The sequence below is a fragment of the Excalfactoria chinensis genome, assembly GCF_039878825.1.
Source record: "Excalfactoria chinensis isolate bCotChi1 chromosome Z unlocalized genomic scaffold, bCotChi1.hap2 SUPER_Z_unloc_1, whole genome shotgun sequence".
NCBI lineage: Eukaryota > Metazoa > Chordata > Aves > Galliformes > Phasianidae > Excalfactoria > Excalfactoria chinensis.
Genome location: NW_027315570.1, coordinates 198,441 through 220,294, shown reverse-complemented (window position 1 = coordinate 220,294; position 21,854 = coordinate 198,441).

Here is a 21,854-nt window from a genome sequence, read left to right as displayed (position 1 = left end):
CCTCTGGCTGATGCCACTTCTGGTGGTGCCAGGAGGTGCTTACTTAAACTATACACGACGCTTGCGAGAATTCCCTTCCCTTTGCTATTCCCGCCTGGTGTCTGAATCCCTTCCTGCCTTTTTCCAGGACGCTGTTTGTGCTGCCACGGAGGAGGAGCGGCTGCTCAGAATGCAGGACGCCATCCAGCAGCTGCCCGCTCCTCACTACAGGTCAGTGCTGCGCTCGGTCTGCTGAGCTCAGCCCTGCTGCCTTTCAGAGGGCCATGATGCGATTCCAGGTGTTGCCTCACGCTGGCAGCATCATGCCTGTGCACGCTGAAGCGGCTGAAGGCTGCGTCGGGTTGGTTGACTGGGTCAGTTCCTTGGCATGGGGGCACGGTTGGTGCAGCCGATGGCTGCGGCTGTGCTGTGCTGGGGCTTGGTGCTGCAGCGTGGTGGCACTGGGAATGTTTTACCTACTTCATATTCAGGGACGGTAGCAATGACAACAACCAGCATGAAGTGAGGTTTGTTTTGTGCGCTGCAGCACGGCTTGCTTTTTGGTGCTGAACATCTGCCCCTCTTGTTTTCCAGGACGCTGGAGTACTTAATGAGACACTTGGCGTCTCTGGCCGGGAACTGCTCCGTCACCAACATGGGTGCTCAGAACTTGGCCATAGTGTGGGCTCCAAACGTCTTAAGGTAAACTTCTTCTTCCGTTTCAACACGATGCTTAGTTCTGCTCTCCCCCAACCTCCAGGGGCACAATTTCTAGATGACAGTTTCTAGTCACTTGTTTAGCTGGGACTGCTGTGTCCCTGATGATCCAGGAGAATTTCGTCAGTGGCATCGCTGATTGCCCACTGCGGAAGTCTCCTGAGCCCAGTTTGACAGTTTTTGGCTACAGAAATTCAGACTGGGGGAAATGATCTTGGGGAAATGACTTGTAAGATCTGCCTTTTCTTCAGATCCCAGCAGAGCCAGTCTGCCTCCACCTACGGAGAAGCTGCCTGCATGGAGCTGCAGACACAATCGACTGTGGTGGAGTTCATCATTAGCCACACAGATGTCCTCTTCAGCTCCAAATCCACACCAGCCGTGGGAGAGGGAGCAGGTGAGTGTCTTCCTCCATTAGCTTGATGTTGATCTGACACCTTGATCCAAGCTGCCTTGGATCTTCTCCAAGACCTTTGAAAATGCTCTTACTGTTGAAGAGACAGCAGGCTTCTGGGCTTAGATTAGAATATGGTGCCCAGTTCCTGGGTCCTGAGTGTCCAAACCCATAACTTACATGGAGAAAACCATCACTGCTGTTAAGATGTTTTGCAAGAAGGTGAAGCTTGATAGAAGTGTGGCAGCAAAGCTTTCTGAGTTCCCAGTCCGCTAGTTTTTCTAGGGTTTTTGTTTGCCTGTTATGATACAGTGAGCTGCTCTTAATTGTGGCTGTGTCCTTTGCCACGAGCATACCTCTAGAGCACACGGTTCTTTTGAGCTCCTCTTCTTCCAGTGGCTCGGATAAGAAAGTCTGAGAGAAATGCAGAACTGGGATGGCTGTGCTGCTGCTTTCTGATCCTCCCTCTTACCTGTGGTTTCCCCTTGCAGGGCACAGCTCTCTGGCCGAGCCCAAGATTGTGTGGGATTCTCCTCCTGCCACAAAGCTGCTCACGCTGCAGGAGGCACAGGCAGAGAGGAGAGGACAGAGCAGCTCTCCCACGGCGACGCAGAGCAGCGATGTCGAGGTGGAGGAAGGACCCACAGCTGATCTGAGGATCTTCCACACAGTCCTTGATTTTCCATCTGAAAGGTAAAGAGGACTTCCCTTTCCAGCCCCTGTCATCATTGGTCGGGTGGGTTTTATTGGTTCATTTTTTGTCCATTTTATATATATGAGCCTGCCAGCTCCTGTCCTTTCCGGCTGTGGAGCCTTTGCTCCTATGCTGCGCATCTTGCTTGCCATGGTTGAGAGGAGTGTAGCCAGCAGGACTTGAGGGTTGAGCTGTAGGAATGGAAGCGTCCTCTGCAACTGTTGTCAAGGGCTTGGAGCAGCTCTTCCCTCACCCTGCACCACGACTGGCAGCATGCTCTGTTTTCTCTCTCCAGACCAAGCGTGCCCAGCACGAGGAAGCAGTCACCAGCTGGCAGTTGGCGTTCCTGCTTCTGCCTGGGCAAACCATCCCCTGCAGCTGAACGCCAACTGCAGAGCAGTGCCAGGGAGCCCTCAGAAGCAGAAGTGTTGGTCCTGGCAGGTAAGGGTGCAAATCCAGCTTTCAAAACACTGCTTGTCAGCAGCACAGGTAGGATTCATGCTTTCAGTGGGCTTCCACCTGATCCTCTCCAGGACTGTGTCCTAAAAGGAAACAGATCAGAAAGGTGAGCTCTTCCCCCCTTGGAGCACCCACCCACGTAACGTCCATGTAATTTCTAAGGATGCTGCCCAGACAAAGACTGAGGATGCTTCAGGAGAAGACCTTCCTTGCTAAGCCAAACAGAACAAGTAAGGTACCAAAAGATTTAGAGCTAATCTAAACCTTAAAGCATATAGGACCTTACAGCATCAGCCTTAAAGCGTAGAAGCATGACCAGCAGGTGGAGGGAGGTGGTGCTGCCCCTCTACACTCCTCTCACTGAAACCCCATCTGGAGTACTGCATGCAGTTCTGGAGCCCTCAACACAAGGAGGACCTGGGGTTGCTCAAGCAGGTCTAGAGGAGGGCCATGAAGGTGATCAGAGGGGGCTGAAAGCACCTCTACTATGTGGACAGGCTGAGAGGGATGGGGCAGGTAGCAAAAGAATGAGGGGAAATGGCTTTAAACCAGAAGAAGGTGGATTTGGATATTTTGACTACTGTGAGAACTGTGGGTACAATGCTTGACAGACTCATTGTAGTATAATAAGCTTGAATTACTTACAAGTCATTAGAAGTCCTCTGAATTAAGACTGAGAAAATATCACAGACTTGAAGAGAAGCACTTTTTCCCCTTGTAGGTAGATTGTTCTCTTTATTCCCTGTACCTAAAAAGAAGTAACAGTGACTCCACAGATGATCTCTCCTAGATAAAACTTACATTTTACATCTATTCTTACTGAAGTTATACAGAAAGCTTGGAATGCCATTGTTGACATTAGTACAGCATCTCCAGAAGCGCTCAGTTCAGCTTTCCTCATTTATTTCCAGAAGTTACAGGAATGAATTTATTTCTTTAAGTATTTGTGAACTGTAATTCCCCAAACTTGCTTGGTTCTCTGAGCCACGTGTTGATATTTTCCACCTCTTAGTGAAACATTTCACTAATGTGAGTTAAGCCAGCATGTGACATCTGTTGTTCGTCCATAAGTTTCTGTTTTGAGTCTGCCTGGACTTCCAGAGACCAATAAGGATTTTAGCATGGTAGAACAGAACATAGAAATAACATAGAAAGGCTGAGAAGACACAATTAAAGGAGAAAAAAGAATAAATGTGAACGTTTATTACCTCTGATGTTAATGCTGAGAGACTCTTCTCCTGTTGTGAAGCACAGAAAGCTCTGTTGCACAGTCTTCATCGAGGCGTCCCAGCTGCAAGAATAAGACCTATACTGAGGAAGCAGCTTTCAAGTCATCTCACAGCCCAGTCTCACCGTGATAGTGCTCTGCTATGCAGCAGTCAGTAATTAGCCATGATTTCAGATGCTTTTCTAAGCAGTTAGTGTTATGGCTACCTATTACAAGGAGCAAACAGAAAGAGCCATCCAACTTCAGCAACTAGTCCCTCTGTGGCAACAGGTTCTGAGCTCTGAATTCAAGTACAAAACCTGTCAGCAGATGAGACTTTTGACTAGAGCAGAAGTGACGCTTCTGTCTCCTCTTCATCACTAGTTACACGGCATGCACAGCACAGCTGTTCTGCAGAGAAACAGCGCCACCCAGTGACCAACGGCAGCCATTGCCTGCAAATACACGGCAACTTCCCAGTATCTGCAGCAACCATCTCCCCACACGTGCACTTACTGAACCAGTGAACAGCATCAGAAGGACCTTGCACGAGACAAGGGTGACTTAACAGTTGTTTAACTGCAGTCCGCTTCTTTGGGTCTACCTAGTGGGCAGAAACACTCGAGCTGTTACTTACAGCACTGAAAAGAACTGGAGACAATTCTTCTATTCCTGAGAGCTTCGAGGTGCCCAGAAGCACAAACAGAAACCAGCAGTATTTCATCACTTCACCTAAAGGAAGGTCCAACACCTGAGCTGGGAAGAGCAGTTACAGAACCTGTGGTTACAGCAAACGTTCCACGAGCACTTTGTATTTATGAGACTGCCCAGATAGAGCTCAAATGCACACTGAGTGTGTTCAGCTTTCTTTATGAGACATCTGTTGTTTACAGACCGGTTTTAGTTCTACAGCACAATTAAGAACAAGCAAGCTGCTTGAAGACTGTTTAATTACTAAAATAGTAATTATTTCTATTACCTGTAACTAGTACCATGTTTTTATTTGAGAATTTCAGCACAAGGCAACGCTCACCTTTTCTTCATGGCATGGAACAATTTAACTTGTTCAAACACTGAATAATTTCCAGGTACTCCACCAGTGTTTTGAGCTCCTGCAACAGCATCTTGTAGATCCATCTGAACAGAAGCGGCTCTTTTTCCTGTAGCAGTTGGTGAACTCGCAGGGTACTGCGAGGTGAAAGCCATTTGGGAGCAGCGTATCTTCCTCTCTGCAATAAAACAGTTTAATGAAAATGAAATAACTAAAATAAAAGAGGATTTAGAATGAACCTTGAACAACTATTTGGATGGTGCTGACATCTCTTTACTTTCCAAACGTAGGAACAGACATATGCAAAATCAGCCTTAAGAATCACTTGAATAAATTCAATGGTGAAATGAAGATGTGCTTGGCTGAGGGCAATGCTGGAAGGCAAACTGCTCACAGGAGCTGCAAAATGCATGAGATCACACCAGACATACTTTGTTCTGACCACAGTTGTGGCACATAGTCCTTCAGCATTCCCAACATGAAATGATGTGGAGCATCACAGAAACACTGCGCACAGACACGATGACCCTGATTAGATTCAAGCAGCAGGCTTAAAACAAGTCAGAGTTTTAGATTCCAGGACATTTCAGGGTCTATAATGTGTGAAATTCAGTGACACAACAGTGCCCAGGTGCCTGCGTTTCAAGCAACCTTCAGATCACAGCCACGTAAGATAAAAGCAAATTCAGTGCAGAAATAGCAAGCCTGTATCTTAATACCCGTAAGATTATCCACTTTTTTACTGCAGTCTGATTAAGTTCTAAAACTTGCTCATCCCAGTTCACTTACACAAGTTCCACCAATTCAAGCAATGCAGCTCTGAGATCCTGTGTATGTGAGGCAGGTAGAACTGAACAGTGCAGAAATGATCTCTGACAGCTCTAAGAGCTCCATTCTGCTTGCAAACTCTCAGTCCAAAACTATTCACAACTCTAAGGAAACGAACACCTGAAGCAGTTGGATCATCTGCCATGTGCCGCGTTCGGCTTCTTGGCATCATGATGAACACAAAGAGTTTTCTGCTGCCCTGCAGAAATGGACAAAGTCCTGCTCACAAATGGACCAAGTTTCAGTGTACAGACAAGCCTTTCTACCCACAGCTCAGCATGTTCTGCCATCTGAACAGCAAGGCCTCTTGTCAAGCTCAGCTATTTCCCTTCTCAGTGTATTCTAGCACAACTGATACCCAATGTTATCCTCCTGTAGAGTGCCATCGTATTGTCATCGTCCAAAGGAAAAACCCACACAGCAGAGCATACAGCAGTACACCCATGCTCCAAATATCCGCCTGAAAAACAAAAAGACAAGCTTACAAACCTGAAGCACCCAAAATGGCTTACTGACAGATTGCATTGTCTGTCCTTGCCAAAGCCCACACACAGCCCATGAAAAGCTGGCTCTTTCCCTCAGCAAAAAAAACCTTACAGTCCCAGAGAAAGCACGTAACCCTCATTCAATTGTTCTTCCACTCAACTTAGAGCGCTACTAAAACCAGTATCTTCATCTTAGCTCATCACACTGCTGCAGTTCCTTTGACCAGGATTTCACTGGCACAAATGAAATCAAAGCCATCACAAGGGATTTAGCACAGTTGTGTGTTACTGGCTACGAGAGCTGTCAGCACAGTCACCTGTAAGGCTTTGCTGCTGTTCTACTGATGTATAGGCACAACAAGGTTCACACACCTCACAGTGCCAATCTCTGAAGCTGCTGTTTTGTAGAGCCCCAAAGCAGTCGCTTGAGACAGTTCAGGATCAGCCAGAGACAAACCAGCCAGCTGTGTGAACTGAGACCAATTGCACTTCTCTAGTCTGCGGCCACTGACAGCTTCTGAGAGCTACCAAGCAATGCAGCCTAGCAGAATCCAGAAGGGAAACCAAGAGAGCCTACCTGAGCTCCACTGCGTTTAAATGCTCCGTGCAGAGGGGAGGGAAAGAGGGTAAAACAAACACCGGTCTACATACCTCTGAGCCAGTATCCACTTTGCCCTGGATTAGCTCTGGTGCTGAAGAAGCTGGGCTTCCACAGCATGTGCTCAGGCGGTAATCAAGGCCTCCCTGGAATAACACAAAGAATAGAGAGAAACATTGGCTTTAACAGAGTTGATGTCTTCTGGGAATAACACTCCAGAAGCCTCAGAGGCTTCTTCTCCTGTGTATATTTTCATTCATCTGACATTTTGCTTTCATTCAATGTGACCTCACTAAGCAAGTATTGTCTAAGACCGTGAGTATCACGTAAATGTGCAGATCTCAAGCTGCTCACTTATCCAGTGCCCTTGGCATGATGCGTCTCTGGCCGCGTCGTCCCCTGGGATATGTAGTTCTCCTCCAAGAGCTGAGTACTCGGGATGCTGCCATTCCACAGAACTGGAGCATGAACCTTCCACACTTCCGCATACCCTCTGTTACACTTGCACATACCCTCTGTTACACTTGCACATACCCTCTGTTACACTTGCACATACCCTCTGTTACACTTGCACATACCCTCTGTTACACTTGCACATACCCTCTGTTACACTTGCACATACCCTCTGTTACACTTCTGTGTGCCATTAACAACTACACTTTCTTATACCACCAAAACAGTTTGCCACTCTTTGTACCCTCAGTTAATGATTCATACTGCACATGATGTCATGATGTAGAATATTGACAGCAACAGCACAAAACCACGACAAACCTCTTCGTAGAAACTATTGCTGAAGAAAATTGTTTTTGCCACAGAAGTGGCTGTAACAGAACAACAGGGACTACTTGTCACCTCCACAAAGACTGCACTAGTACCTTCTCTTCAACCTAAGGAAGTAACTACATCCACACGGCTGATTCAACCCACCACTGTGCTGCTTTATATGAGAATGGCTGAACGATCTGCTTACGGTTACCCAAAACTCACTGGAAAAACTCTAACCCCGTCATTCCACACGCAGAAGGAAGTCAGTCTACACAAATGACTTACAAGGCTCTGCGTGTTTGATGACTGCTGCTCCAAAAGTAATGCCTTCTATTTTGTTATGTCGGCCCACAACGTCAGAGGTGGATGTTGGCGGGATGGCAGCAGAGGTTGAATCTTCACACCAACGTTCTGCTGGGGCCATATGACAGACGGCAGCAGAGGGCCAGTATGACAAGATGGCATCTGACGTGGAAGCGCGTACGAAGCAGAAACGAGTTGCTGAATTCCTGCATGCAGAAAAACCAGCACCCAACGACATTGATCAACTCTTGTGGAGCACAAAGAGTAGATGTGAGCACGGTGAGGTGGTGGATGCCGTGTTTCTGCAGTGGTGACAGATGTCACCTCTGCTGGTGCAGATTTATATGAGGGTGGTACGCAGGCCCTCGCTCGTCACCAATGAGAATGCATTGCTAATGGTGGTTACCATGCTGAAAAATGGCGCTTGGCAATGGAGCATTCGCTCTACCAAGTGATCCATCAGTTGTAGTTTGCACAGGAATAAACAGGAGGCATTACTTTCAGAGCAACCTATGCAGCACGCACAACGATGCGAAACGGAAACATTTCATTAAACGACAATTGCCACGATTTTCAAGCGTGGGTGCTGAATGAAACCCCTGAGCGATTCTTAAAGGGCGGAGGAAGAAATGAAGCACGTCTGGTCAGCTCCAAGACAGAGCTGCGTTCTGGGCTTGACACAGACATCAGTGCCGACTGAGCTCTCTCCTGTAACAGACAGGCTTACGAGACAAGCCACCAGCTGCAGGCTGGGCCTAACAGATGCCTCACGCCCTTAGCAAGGCACAGCAGGCGGGGCTGAGTCAGAGTCAGCACCCGAGTCAGCACCCCCCCACCCAAGTCCCGTCCTGCACAGCTCGGCTACGACGAGCAACGCGGTACCGGCACAAAGGTGAGGCAGGAGGGCCCGCTCTGCTGCGTGCCCCTCGGGGTGACTCGGGTATCCGGGCCGTGCCTGGACCGCCTCTATGGGCAGGAAGGGCTGCTGTGTGCGGGCGGCTCCCTTACCGCCCAGGCAGCCCGCCGGGAGACCCTCACGGCCCAGCCCGCGCTGCGCCCCTCCCCCAGGGGGCCGGTCTTACGCACCGCCGCCGTTACAGACCCGACGAGCCCCGCTCCAGGCTCCTCCTTCAGCGCCGGGACAGCGAGGCGGGCGGCGGGGCCGGGACAGACGGCGGCAGCCCACGGGAGGCCCACCGGGCCGAGGTCCGACCGGGCCGAGCTCCGACCGGGCCGAGTTCCGACCGCGGGCCCAGCGCGCACCGAACCCGCCGCGCAGCGACGCTCGCAGCCTCTCGCCGCGTCGCCCGGAAGTGACGCCCTAGTGGCGACGAGCGGAAGTGACGCACTCTCGGAGCGCCCGCCGGAAGCGGCGGCATCGCGGCGTGGCGCTAGCCAATGGGCGGCTTGTGGCAGCGCTGAGCTTCGTGTCACTGAAGGACGTGCAGCAAAACGTGCGCTTTCAAACCATGCGCTCTTCAAGTCATGGTTCTTTGTCTGTCAGGTGTCAGAAGCTGAAAGGCTTTCATACGTGGGGAATAACTTCAGCAGCGGAGCCATGACATGCAGCTCCCTGTGCAGGTATGGGGAGCTGGCCACACTGTGCGAGAAACAAGAAGGTGAAAGCAGAGGAGCTGCGCAAATGAAATGGCCTTGTAGCCTTCTGTCAAGGTGACTGGTGAGTTCTCATTGAGGCCGTGGTGCGAATGGGGAGGAGCTGGGCAGCTGATGTCATCTGGCAGCCGCACCATTTTGCACGCTGCTTCCTCGGGAGCTGTGATCTTACACATAAGCGGAGTTTAGATCTGCTGGAGGAGAAGAGTGAGAAGGTGTCTGCACGGAGCTGAAACCTGGGCACAACAGCATTATTCCTTCTGAGCTGCCAAGATCAGTACCAGGAAACCAGGGGGTCGTTGGTCACCATTGAACTTCTGGGCCACAGTCCGGAGGTGCTGTATGAATTAAGAACTTGTCTGTGCCTCGTGCTGTAATGGGAAGCCTTGGTGAAATCACCAGTTGTCACACGTGCTGGTTTTAGAAGGTGACCTTTGTAGCCTCGAGGCAGCTCCCATGAATTCCTAAGAACTATTTTGCGTGGGGGATCGTTCCCATCCTCTGGTAGAAGAACCTCTTGTATCAGTGGAAACCAAGTGTAAGATCATCTTACTTTGTCACAGCTAACCTACAGAGCTCTGAAGTACATTTGGTGTGTGTGTCAGGCTCCTGTTAGTGAGTGCTGTGCCCCGTGGACGCGCTACATTTGTCCTGCAGTGTTTGCTCGTGGTTTATCTCTACTCTGACCACGGGGGTTACTTAAAGTAGAAGTGGGGTGACACAACGTAAACAGAACTGCAGAAACTGCTAAGACGAGGTGCTTCCAGCCATTTAATGTCCTTGTGCTGGTTCTTTTGAAAGGGTCGTGATATAGATTGTTAAATTTTTCTCTCCAAATACAAACTGGATGATGTTTAAAGGTCCAACTCTAAGGATTCTGTGAGTCTGTTCTATGATTCTGTGGTGAGGAGCAGCACAGACTATTTGGGTTTGCTCCTCTGAAGTGTGAAATGAAAAATGACTTGCTAGAAATTAACCTGTTCTATAGATTCCAAGTTAATTTTTCTCAGCTCTGAGACTGTCAATGGTTATCATTTGCACTTGTTCTCCCCAGGTATTTTCTTGGTGTTTTAAACAAGGATCCTGGGCAAATGGAAGTCTATAATGCTGAAATATTCAACATGCAACCTTTACTGTCAGGTAGGACAGTTCTGTATTTAACCCTGGTGCCGAGGTCACAATGTCTTGGAAATATGTATGCATTCAAAACCGACTAATTGGCTACTGACAGCATTGCCCTGTTTCCTCCTACTCTTATTTCTGCTGTGCCGCCTTAGAATGAGGGAAGGAGGATACATCACTCTGTCCACGCCTGGGGAGCAGTATGGAATGAAAAAAGGGAGAATGAAGCAGAATCACAGCTGATAGTCACGGGAAGAGTGAAGCAGAGAGCTCGGGTGTGGGAGGGTGGAAATACCAGAGTTAGAAATAGAGTTGTCACTGCTTAGGATAATTGCAGCCCTTCTCCTGCTGAGGGAGGCTTGGAAATAATCAAGTTAGTAGACTGAGTCGTTCACTGAAAAAGAAAACAGCTTTTCCCCAGCAGAACTGCTTTTTATTTCTGAATCTAGTGGAAATGATCCTAAGAATATGATCTTTAAGGAACTGTTTTCTTTTTTAGGCAACAGGAGCTTAGTATTGCTGCAACCTGTGCATTATGCTTTTAGATTTTGTAGCAAAAATTGTCCCTCTTTATTTTAGGTACATAATCTTTCACATTCAGTGTATTTTATTAACAAAATCCTGTAGAGAAGACCCTGAAGTGGTGTGCCTAGTCCTTCTGTAATTTATTAGAGCTAAAGGGGTACCCAATACATGCACTTTCCTGCCTGCTGCAAGCCAAGCATACTAATTTTTATTCTTTTGTAGATAATTTAATTCCTGATGACACAAGGGATTATCAGAATAAATCCTACAGGGAAAGGTAAGGTTGAAACCTGATATCATAATGTGCTGTAGTTATCCAGCAGACAGTGGTAAATACTTGTCTGAAACTGAGATGTTTGATTTGTTGCAGGACAAACTTGTGCAGGGTCAGCATTCTTTCTATGCACTGATGGTTTTTGAAACAGCATGTTGTTAGTGTCTAGCTTAGCAGTATGTTCCTAAATACTTTAGACTTGTCTACAGTTCCAGATAAAACATGCCCGTTTGCATTTCTTTGTCGTATGCTTTGTTTGTACCCAGCGTTATGTTTGGAATTACTTTAAAAACATACATGTAGAACAAGCGGTGGTTATCTGGGTATTCTTCCTGCATGCAAAGTGTCTTGAGTTCAGTGTGTTGTCGTTGCTTCTGTGTTATACACAGGTGGATTTGTGCATTGAGGCATTTGGTACCAGCAAGCGGAAGCGAGCTCTGAACTTGTGGTTTTTGCAGTGCAGGGGCCTCTGTAGTGCCACGTGCAGAAATGTGCTGACTGTGGTGGACAGAAAATGTGCTCACAGAGCAGCATTGTGAGCTTTCTTGTATTAGTGTTCAGGAAACTATTCTAACCTAAAAGAGCTGTGCGGTGGATTTAAGGATGTGTTCTAATAAGAAAGCTAGTCCCTGATTCTCTGGTCCTCATGCTCCCTCTTTCCTCTTCAGCCATTGCTCCTTTGTCTTAGAAGAGCTGAAGTTCCTGCCTGCTGATGAGAAGAGCAGGGACCGCAAAGCTCGATGCCTCTGGTTCCTGGACATCCTTATTAAGTTCAGCTTCCTGAAAATAATCAAGAAGAAGCGTAAGACAATTTTCAGCTCTTACCCTTTTCAGCTGCCTGCTGGGACTTGGTTTGTAGTTACCATAATAGCAAACAATGAAGCTTCCCAGAGTTACCTGTTTGATAAATGGCTACATGCAGCAGTTACAGTTCAGCTTGTTTCGTGATGAGGTTCAGTATTTCCATGCCATTGTGGAGTTTTAGATCTGCACCTACTGGGATATACGTGTGTCATTCTCTTCAGTCCTTTTCTAACTGTCATACATCAGGGTCCTGCAGTGAGATCCTATTTGTAGGAGATAAAATAGTTTACATCTGAGTTTGAGATTCCTTTTTTGCTTACAGACAGTTCCTGGTTTCTGTAACTGAAAACATTTTATATCCATTATTTTATATAACCAGTCTTGGTGCTCACTGTGAAACCCCTTTCCATTCTAGATCCAATGGGTCCTGAATGCCCCCACATCATTAGCAGGAAGCTTATGAAGAACTTCACTGACCTACAACAATGGCGGGTAAGGAACTGTGATTGCTTTGATGTTATTGATGTTCAGAGGATGGAGAAAACAGCTTGAAGGGTCACAGAGTCATTATCAAATAGCACTGCACCAAAACGGGAACAGCAGAAGCTTCTCTTGAGTAGCAGGCCAGGCCAGGTAAAATATTCTGTTATGGCTGATGTTCATCCATGAATAATGGAAGTCTGAAACGTAACTGGGAGAGGCAGAGTCATGTGTGCTTAAACAAGCCTGTGCCTGTGAATTTAGCCAGGCTCACCAGGCTGACTTGATCAGCAAGAGTGAGAAGATTTGTAATTGTTGCTGCAGTGCCTTTTCTCAAGAATCCAACAGCCTCTGCGTAGCATAACTGCCATTGCTCAGCCATCATCTATCTGCTGTTTGCTGTGAGCTGGAGGTTAACAGAGAGGTTGAAACCGTGTGGGCCATCGAGGGTGCATTTGTTTATAAAGACTCAGACCAGGGGTGAACAGTAAAAATAAATGCTTTCAGACCTGCTCTGTGTGTTGTGTATGGCTGCAGTGGGTACCTTTAGATCAGCTTCACCTCGCTGTCATCTTGCCAGTGTGCCACAGAGACAGAAGTGTTTGTAGACAGTGATTCAGTCAAGTCTGTAAACCTGTAAACATCTCCAGAGACCTGCACTTTTGAACAGAAACATGGGCAGTTGTTGAGGAAGACCTTGAGGCCCCTGTGATCAGGGACCTGTGTTTCCTAAAGCTCTTTTTTCATGTCTCGGAAATGCTTGCCATAGCTAACTGGGGCTCCAGTTCTGTCTGCACCTGGTGGGTGGTTGTGTTTTGGGTTTGCTAACTCTCTGCTTTTCATCTGTTCTCACACTTGCTGTTCAGTGTTCAGAATTTAATCTGCGTCGCTGAAGACTAAAATTGCAGCATATGTCATTGCACTGGCTCTGCACATTAAAAACTTCCAAGCTGACCTCACTGTCCTGCAGAATGACTTGAAGCTCCACGAAAGTAGGTGAGTCATGTTTGCTTATGCCTGTTAAGATGCCTGTGGTCCTCGTGCAAGCAGTCCCTGGGGAAGAGGGCTCTGGAGCCTCTTCTGTGCCCAAACAGTACAGCGATACCCGCTGTGAGTTCCCTATGTTGCAGTTAGACTCTGAGTGTGTTGAAGTTTTATATTCAAGCCCTGCTACGTCTAATGGGGTAGTTCTATGTGTCAAAGCTTTGAAAGAGTGCTTTTCACAAACCTGCTCAGGTGCACTGTGAGGCTTTTTGTCTATCTGAAAGTGGAAAAACTTGAGGCAGGCAGCATCAAAATGGCAGAAAACCTATCCAGGTGCTACCCAGTGCTGTGTCTTGCCTGCTAAGTCATGTTGCTCCTCACTGAATCCCTTCTTTCAGCAGAGATCTGGTGTCAGCTCGGTACCAGTCTGGATGCAAGTACAGATTTGTATCTGACTGTAACTGGAAAACTAGAAACAGATTTTCTTTCTCACAGGCAGATTGTGAGCATGTAGTTGCTGTTCCTCCCCAGATGCAAGACTTTACAATTTAACTTTATAAGATTCTGCTCGCCTTACCTCCTCAGTTTGTCAGAGTCTGTTTGGATGTCAGCATAGCCCTCTGGCACTGGGAGGAGGAGCCAACTCAGTGAAGATGAATGGTGGAGAACAGTGTGCAGTATAAGCATCCAGGCAAACAATGCTTGTCATGATAGATTTTGAAGAAATTTCTTCCTAGGCTTAAATTTTCTGTGAAGAAACTACTGTTCTTCTGCCAAGTGATGTCTCTGTACTGCTAGCTGCGCGGATGTGCTTAAACCTGCAGGTGTCTGGCAGAGCCTGACAGCTCCTCTGACAGCGAGGACTCCCAGCAGACATTAGCTGATCAGGCAGCTTGTTATTGCTACCTGGGAGTGGGTCAGGTTGCCCTGTTAATAGCTGCTCAGCTGTGTGTGATTGCTGTCCCAGCCTTTTCTGTTCTGCAAGATGTGGTGACTCTAAAGACATTTGCTGCCTGACTCCACTACGTGGATCTTTCCCATCAGGGTTGTTTAGAGGTGATGCAGCTGGGAAGGAACTGCAAAAGGACAGAACTCCTTCAGTACCACTGAAAAGCATTCTAGAATATGTTGGGGCTTCTCCTAGAAGGATTTAATATCAAGATTCTGGGATAACTGGAAGTTATCGGGGCTGTTACCAGCCCTTGGTTTTGTGAGCTCTGTAGTCAGATTTGATGTAAAGATTTCTGGGCTTTGCCTCCAGTTCTGCTCTTTGTTGACTAATAGTGGCGTTAACAGTAGAATCTAATGTTGGTTTCCCACCTTTTTAAATTCTATTGCTTTGGAAGTAAGCTTTTCAATAAAAGACATGCTCTTTTTCTGCAACAAACACCAAAGTTTTTGCTTTTAAGTGCTCTACTGGAGCTGGGAGCATAGATTGTAGCGTGGTGATAAGAAAAAAGTGTTGGAAAAACAAGGATGAGGCATATGGCTGTGAGGCTCTTGATTTAGCCATGGAATGATCATTGCTTATGGTGGGAGGTTTGTTTGAATAGCACCAGATATCTCTTGCCATCTGAATCTGTTTTTCTTTTAAAGACGTAATGTCAGCTGAGAGGACTCTGAGGTGTGTTCTCATGGCCCCAGATGAGGCAGGACTTTCATTTCCTTGCTGCGTTTGCTCAAACATGCTTCATTCTGTGTTTGACAAGTCTCCAGGTGTGTTCTGGCTGGTGACATCTTGATCAAGCCCTGCTCAGTACCAGTCTCATCCAAAATGTGTTTACATCTAGGACTGCTGTATTTCAGCAGTTAAGAGGAGCTGCTCTCTGTATTAGGTTCTTTCCATCCTGTCACTCATGGTATAGGATTCTGTTGGAAATACGGGCTGCTTGCTTTTTTTTTCTCCAAGATTGCTGTACACTGAGTAAGGCACCGTGGGTTTTTAATACTCTCTGGGGTGCTCGTGCCCAGTTTGGTAGTGTTCTAGCCTTTCCAGCAAGGCTCCCTGCCTTGTAGTATTTAAATACTTCCAGTTTGCGTTCTGGTGGTTGTGTTGGGATGCAGAGCAGACATCCTGCTTGCTTCTACCTCCTAGCTTCCCTCCTGAGGTGAACAAGCTATTGCTCATTTCTGCAGTGTCTTTCCCAGAAGACCACTCTACCCCACTAACACAACGTTTCTCTGTTGTTTTCCAGGTTGATGGACATTGCAAGGGCCATGCGGTTGAAGGTCTCCAAGGCAAAGGGGATGCCAGGACTTGAGAAGGATCAAAATCACAAGCTTGGCACCCTTTCTCTCCCCTTGCCTGTGCAGAAAGCATCAGGGAGCCAGCGGAAGCGCAAAAAGATGAACTGAGAATCTGGGAGGTGTGAGCAGGGCTGAAACAGTTCCGTTCTCAACAGTTGTTCTGCACACACAGCATCATGGGGATGCATTTGCCTGTTGGATTTGGCTTTCCAGCATCATGGCACAGCCCTGTTGAAGTCTCTGTGCTGACGGGAACAGCTGTTATTTCATTAAACTGTTTACCTTTCTTACGTATTTAGAAAATGTATCAACCCTTTGTCTTTCCTCCTGTCTGTGAGGGGAGAAAGATGTACAATGTGCCAGAACAAAATCACGTTGTTAGGAATTGTAGGTGCTGTGCTGACTGCGTACTTCAGGCGGGTTTTACCCCTTTGTGACACAAATGCAGAGATCTTGGAGGTTACCCTGAGGATGGTGGCCATGCAGTTCCCTGAGAGCTGTCCCAGCACTCCACCAGGAGCTTGCCCCAAGGCAAGAATGCTCCTCATCTCTCAGCTGGACCTCCCACAGGCCAGGAAGCACTGCAGCTCAAGCTGCTGACCCTTGCTCTGTTGAGCCTGACAGTGCTGAGAAGGGCTTGGCTCTGACTGCCCTTCAGACAGCTGAGGGCTTTGCTGTACTAGTCAAGCTCAGCTCCCTCCATCTCACCTTGCTGGCCACACTCCTGTCAGGCCTCTGCTGGACCCTTTCCCCACTGCTGCAGTGGTTCTGAGGGACACCAGCAAGGATGCTGAGCGCTTCACTGCTCTTGATGTGCATTCCATTAGCTGCCAGTGAGAAAAAGGGAGCACAAAATGAGTGACTTAGAGCCCTGCAACATCCCTCCAGAAGGCAGAGAGGATCTGCAGAGGTAGAGCTCCTTCTGGCGGGCCAGCAGCAAAGCATGGACATACAGGCATGCCTTTTACTGTGTCACCTCCACATTAGCGAGGCTTAACTTAAAAAATAAAATAACCCCAGTGCAATGTCTCTTCATCCTGTTCGCTTCTCTCTTCAGGTCATATCTGTTGAGATCTTGGAAGCTCTGCCAGGAAGATCAGAACTGTTTCTGTTCCTGAAAGTAACTGTGGTTCTTCTGTCATGATAGGACCTTCTGAATGGAATCCTGAGGATCCATCAGCCCCCTTCTGTGCAGCTCAGGCAGAACCAAATCTCAGAACTCTCTCTCTTATATTTACTTTTAACAGTTGATTTCTGTTTGCCTTGTTTACTTTTTTGGGGGCAAACAACTCGTTCTGATCTACACCAGTATGAACTGTGCAAAGGTAGGCATCACTTCTGGTGGCAGCTTTCTTTTCTTCTACCTGGAAGGAACCCCATTTTGCAGGGACTGGCTGCTGGAATTGCAGTGAATGAGGATGGAAGAGGGCAGATCACAGATAGAGGAACAAAAGTGTCTTTGTTGTGCCAGTTCATTTCTCCCAAGTGTTCTGTCTGTTTATTTGATTGCCAATATTATCTTGTTGTGTTTCTTGAGTGATGCCAGGTATAACAGTCTCCCAGTTTGCATTTCCTAGTTGTCACTCCTGTTGCTGTTGAAGGCAATATAGCTTTCATGGAATCACCACATGGTTGTGTTGGAAGGGATCTGGCAGCCACATAAAATGCGGTTTCTCCATCCCTCACTGTCTATTTAAAAAAGTAACATACTGTTGGTGGAGGTTTTTTTGTCGACTTTTATTGTGCCTGACACCCATGACAGAGGAAGGCAGTGACTGTGTAGAACTGCTAATGGCTTTGAATGGCTTTGAGCTTAACCTGTTGATCTCTGTGTGGACATGGAAGAGGCATTTGCAAGTGAGCCTGATGATGGCAATTACATACTTTTGTAAAAGCACAGAAGAGGTGAGGGGAAACACGAAATAACAGCCACTGGAAAAGCAAAAGGGGCTCGTGTACTCATGGCCACCAGGTTGGGCAATCTGTATGCCCACTCAGTATCCTGTCTACTGTGGTGAGCAGCTGCATCTGCACGCACAGGGAATGTAAGGAGATGGGGTACATGGTACTGCCTGCTGCAGCATGGCCTCTCTGCTCCACCTCTTACCCAACTCCTGCTTACAGCTGCACCTGATGGACTCCGCACCTCCTTAGAATTGAAACTACCTCCTACTTCAGACTGTCCTATCTGCCTGTATTTCACAGCATCCCGCAGCAAGAGGGCTGTGCACTGGGCAGGCTCAGCAGGTGGTGGATCACCTGCAGCAACCCTGTGGTGTCTGTACTTTGGGGGGCAGCAGTGTGGGGCAGAGGTATGTGCCCCCACAAAAACATGATGGAGCAGCAGGGAGTAGCAGCTGGAGCTCTGCATTGGATAGAGAAGCTGCAAAACAAACAGGCAGCCAGCAATGGTGCCAACGTTGAACAAGGTGGAAGGAGCACAGGCAGTGCCACGCTGGGAAGGACTACCAGGGAACATTAATCAGGCCCCATGCTGCAGCTGAATCACCGTGTGCCGTCCCCAGCATTCCTGGCCAAGGGACAACTCAATGTAGATAAGAAGGAATGAAGACAGGACACCCCACCCCATTATACCAGCTAAGATACCCCACTGCAGGCATTGCATTATGCAGAATATAAATGTCAGGTTTTTTATTCCCTTAGATCCGATTGCTACAGATGATGCCTTTTTCTCTGCCAAGGACCACGATGCCTGAGCAAAGGCCACTGTGTATCTTACTGCACTGCAGTGCACGTGTGGAGAGAATTAAAGCAAAGGAAGGTCACTCATTCAAGCGAGCAAGAGGAGAGCACAGAGAAACATTGAGTTGAGGGACATGGTTCAGTGGGAACTATTGGAGATGGGTGGATGGTTGGACTGGATGATCTTGTAGGTCTTTTCCAACCTTGGTGATTCTGTGGTTCTGTGAAACCCAACACCCCCCATCACTGCTAGAGAAGAGGGAAGGCAGGTCATTAATCCAGCAGCCAAGAAATCACTCTCAAAGGGCTGAGGCACACCGAGATTCTGTGGGTTTCTAGTAAACTGTGCCAACTCTCCCTTCACAGAATCATAGAATCACAGAATTATCAAGGTTGGAAAAGACCTAAAAGATCATCCAGTCCAACCATCACCAATACTTCTCAGCTAAATCATATCTCTCAACACAACATCCAAACATTTCTTGAACACCCCCGTGGTCGGTGACTCCACCACCTCCCTGGGCAGTCCATTCCAGTGCCTGGCCACCCTTTCTGAGAAGTCCTATTTCCTAATCACCAGGAGTTGTTGCAGCCAAAGTGCAGGACTCAGCACTTGGTCTTGTTAAACCTCATCCCATTGGCTTCAGCCCAGCTCTCCAGCCTGCCCAGATCCCTCTGTAGGGCCTCACTACCCCCAGGCAGATCCACACTTCCGCATCACCCTGCTTCTAAAGAGAGAAAGGAAGAAACGGTGGTGGGAATGGGCACCCAAGATTTGCAGAGAGGTTCCAGATTTGCCAGAGATGGAATATCAGAGCGCTGAGACATTCTTAATTAACTAAAGGAATGATTGGGGAGCATATTCACAACACCTGCATAAGCTATAATCACCGGGCACAGTTAGCTTTCCTATGGCTCATATCAGCTCAGGGGGCTCAGCTGAGACACCTGCACAGTGCTGGGATTATTCTGATGGAAATACTCTCTTCAGATACCCTGTTAAATCCATCTGAAATTACTGTACAGAGCCTTAGCTCTTGGCCACCACTTCTAGCCCACCCTTCACTACTCCCAGCAGCTAGGACAAACTTTTCAGAAGAAACCCAGGGCAGCAGAGACCTGGCAGACCATAACCAAGTGCAGCCTGCAGGAGGGTACTGCACACTCTGCTACCACCCTGCTCCAGCAGGTTAAGGAGTCTGAGCCTCACTGTCCTTTTACACCTGGGGAGAACAGACTTTTGGCACCTAATGCCAACATATCCCACTAAAAGATACGCCTAAGGCATTGAATGCTCTTCTCACTACCTCCTCCCAGTTCTCCCCTAGGAACAGAAACCACTAAGATTCTACAGCAAACGCATCTATGCTGCAAGAGCACACTGAACCACCTGCAACAGTGAAACATGGTTTTGTAGAGTGGCTTTGAAAACACACCTTTAGACAGCTGTCTCCCTGTAGCCAAAAGAAAACCGAGCAGGAAAAGAAGAGTCCAGCCTGAAACACGCCCATGCTACTAGCCCAGGTTTTCCACGGTGAATGCAGAATCCATCCTGTTCTTGAGGTAACAAATGACCAGTGGGTCTCCCCTTGCTCCACCCCTTCTCCTTAAAAGTGAGAAAAAGAGAAAACAAGCAGAAGAAACCCAGACGTACCTTTCCACACACAAAGCAGAAATTGGAACAGCAACAGCAACTGTCTCCCTCCTGAGACATGGTGGGGAGCATCCCAGAGGAAGCCCAGGTTCTTTGCTTCTCTCCACAGGGACTTCAAGCACTCCTGGCAAGAGCTGGTTTTGTTCCTTCTTCAACTGCTTCCATCACCAAAATCTCCTTTTGAAAAGGAACCCTAAAGAAAGAAGCAGCAAATGAAAAATAATGAGCAAGAACCACTTTCCCAGCTTTCTTCTGACACGCAATTTGGACCCTTGACTAGGGCAAGGACTTAAAATCAGCTGGTTCCAAGAATGATCAGAATTAGCACTGAAATCACTCACTGAACTGTAGCTGGTTACCTCCAAATTCTTTTGCTTTTGGGAACAGATGGACACAGAGTTGAAGGACACAAGATAAATGACATCTACTTCACTGTAGGTGGTTAAGCTTGGAAGTAGGACTTGAGCAAGAAAAGCTTCTCAACTCCTTGTAAGACACAAAGCAGTGGGATGATTTCCCACACCTGCAGAAAGTCTGATCTCTGCCACAGGTGGGTGAGTGACACAAAAGCTGAGCTGCCCATCCAGAAGCACGTGGGGCAGGGCATGGAGTGGTTACATACCAACATGTGAACAGGCACTCTCCTATCAGAAGGGAAATGCCTTCTCTCTTCCATGCCATGCCCACACCACTCCTCAGGGCTGCGCTGACAGCACGGAAACAATGCAGACATGTTTTTGTCATCGTGGTGGTTTTTCACAGACCCAAAAAATGAGATATTGGGTTGCCGTGCGGGTTCCTGGGTGACACTGCCATTTCCAAGCCATTGCTTCCTAGGGGCAAAGAAGGTAAAATGCTTTAACAATCTTTCACCCAGAGATTGCTATTTTACCATTCTTTTATGCAAAAAAGGAGAACAACACAGCAGATTCTTGCAGCTGCATCAATGCCCTGGGTGCTAAAGGAATGCAAAGACAGAAATATCAAACATCCCTATGTTATTCCCATACAAGGAGGGAAGTTATGTTTAGTAATATCTTTTATTATTTAAAAGAGGTAGTTGGCACTCCTAAAGGAAAATCCCAGGCCTCAAGTTCTGACAGTGCGGCAATCTGGAATGGACTCAGATGTGGATGACCCAAATGATTAATTCTGGGTTCTAACATCCCTTCTATGCATTGACACGTTTTCTCTCTTAACTTTCCCAGCCATCACATGTCCGCAGAACATCCAACAAACTCTCCTTCACTGCGCACGTAGGCATTCATCCAACCACAGCCATCAGTCATTCCTAGCCATGCACTCTCCCTCCAGTCATGGTCAGTATCACGTGGCCATCACGCAGCTTACTTGACTCAGTTTTTCTCTTGTTCTGGAGGTGTCCTTGGTTCCCAGCCTTACCTTCTCATGCCGTTCATCTCGCTGTGCAGCTCCTGCTCTGAATAGTCTTCTTATGTTCCCACGGGGCAGGTGGAAAATGAAGACACGGCCCCTGCCACCAAGGTCAGCTCTGCAGCACACATGACCTGAGGAGCACTTGGCTACTCATGCAAACTGCGCAGTGCAAGGAAGATTGTTGCCTGTTGCACTTCTTCTTCTAATGGCTCAGAAAGTAGCTTTCCTACCTAGTAAATGGGAAAAGAATATTAATAATAATAATAAAAAGAAAACAAAAGCCTGACACAAAGCAGACGTGATTGTTACTATGGAATTAAGGAGGGTGAGGGATTTGCCCTCTACATGAAGAAGCTGACTGCAAAGGACTAAGAACAGTCAGGATCACATGGAGAACTTGTGGGTCAAATTAGGGACTGAACCAATCATGGGCTTCTGCAGCTGAGGGTCTGTTGACGGGCCCTGCTTACTGCAGCTACCAGCAGCACCGCGCTCACTGACTCAACTTGATGGGGGATTCCAGACAGGCTGGGAAATCAGCATGGCTGGCTGCAAGCTGTCTGAGAGAC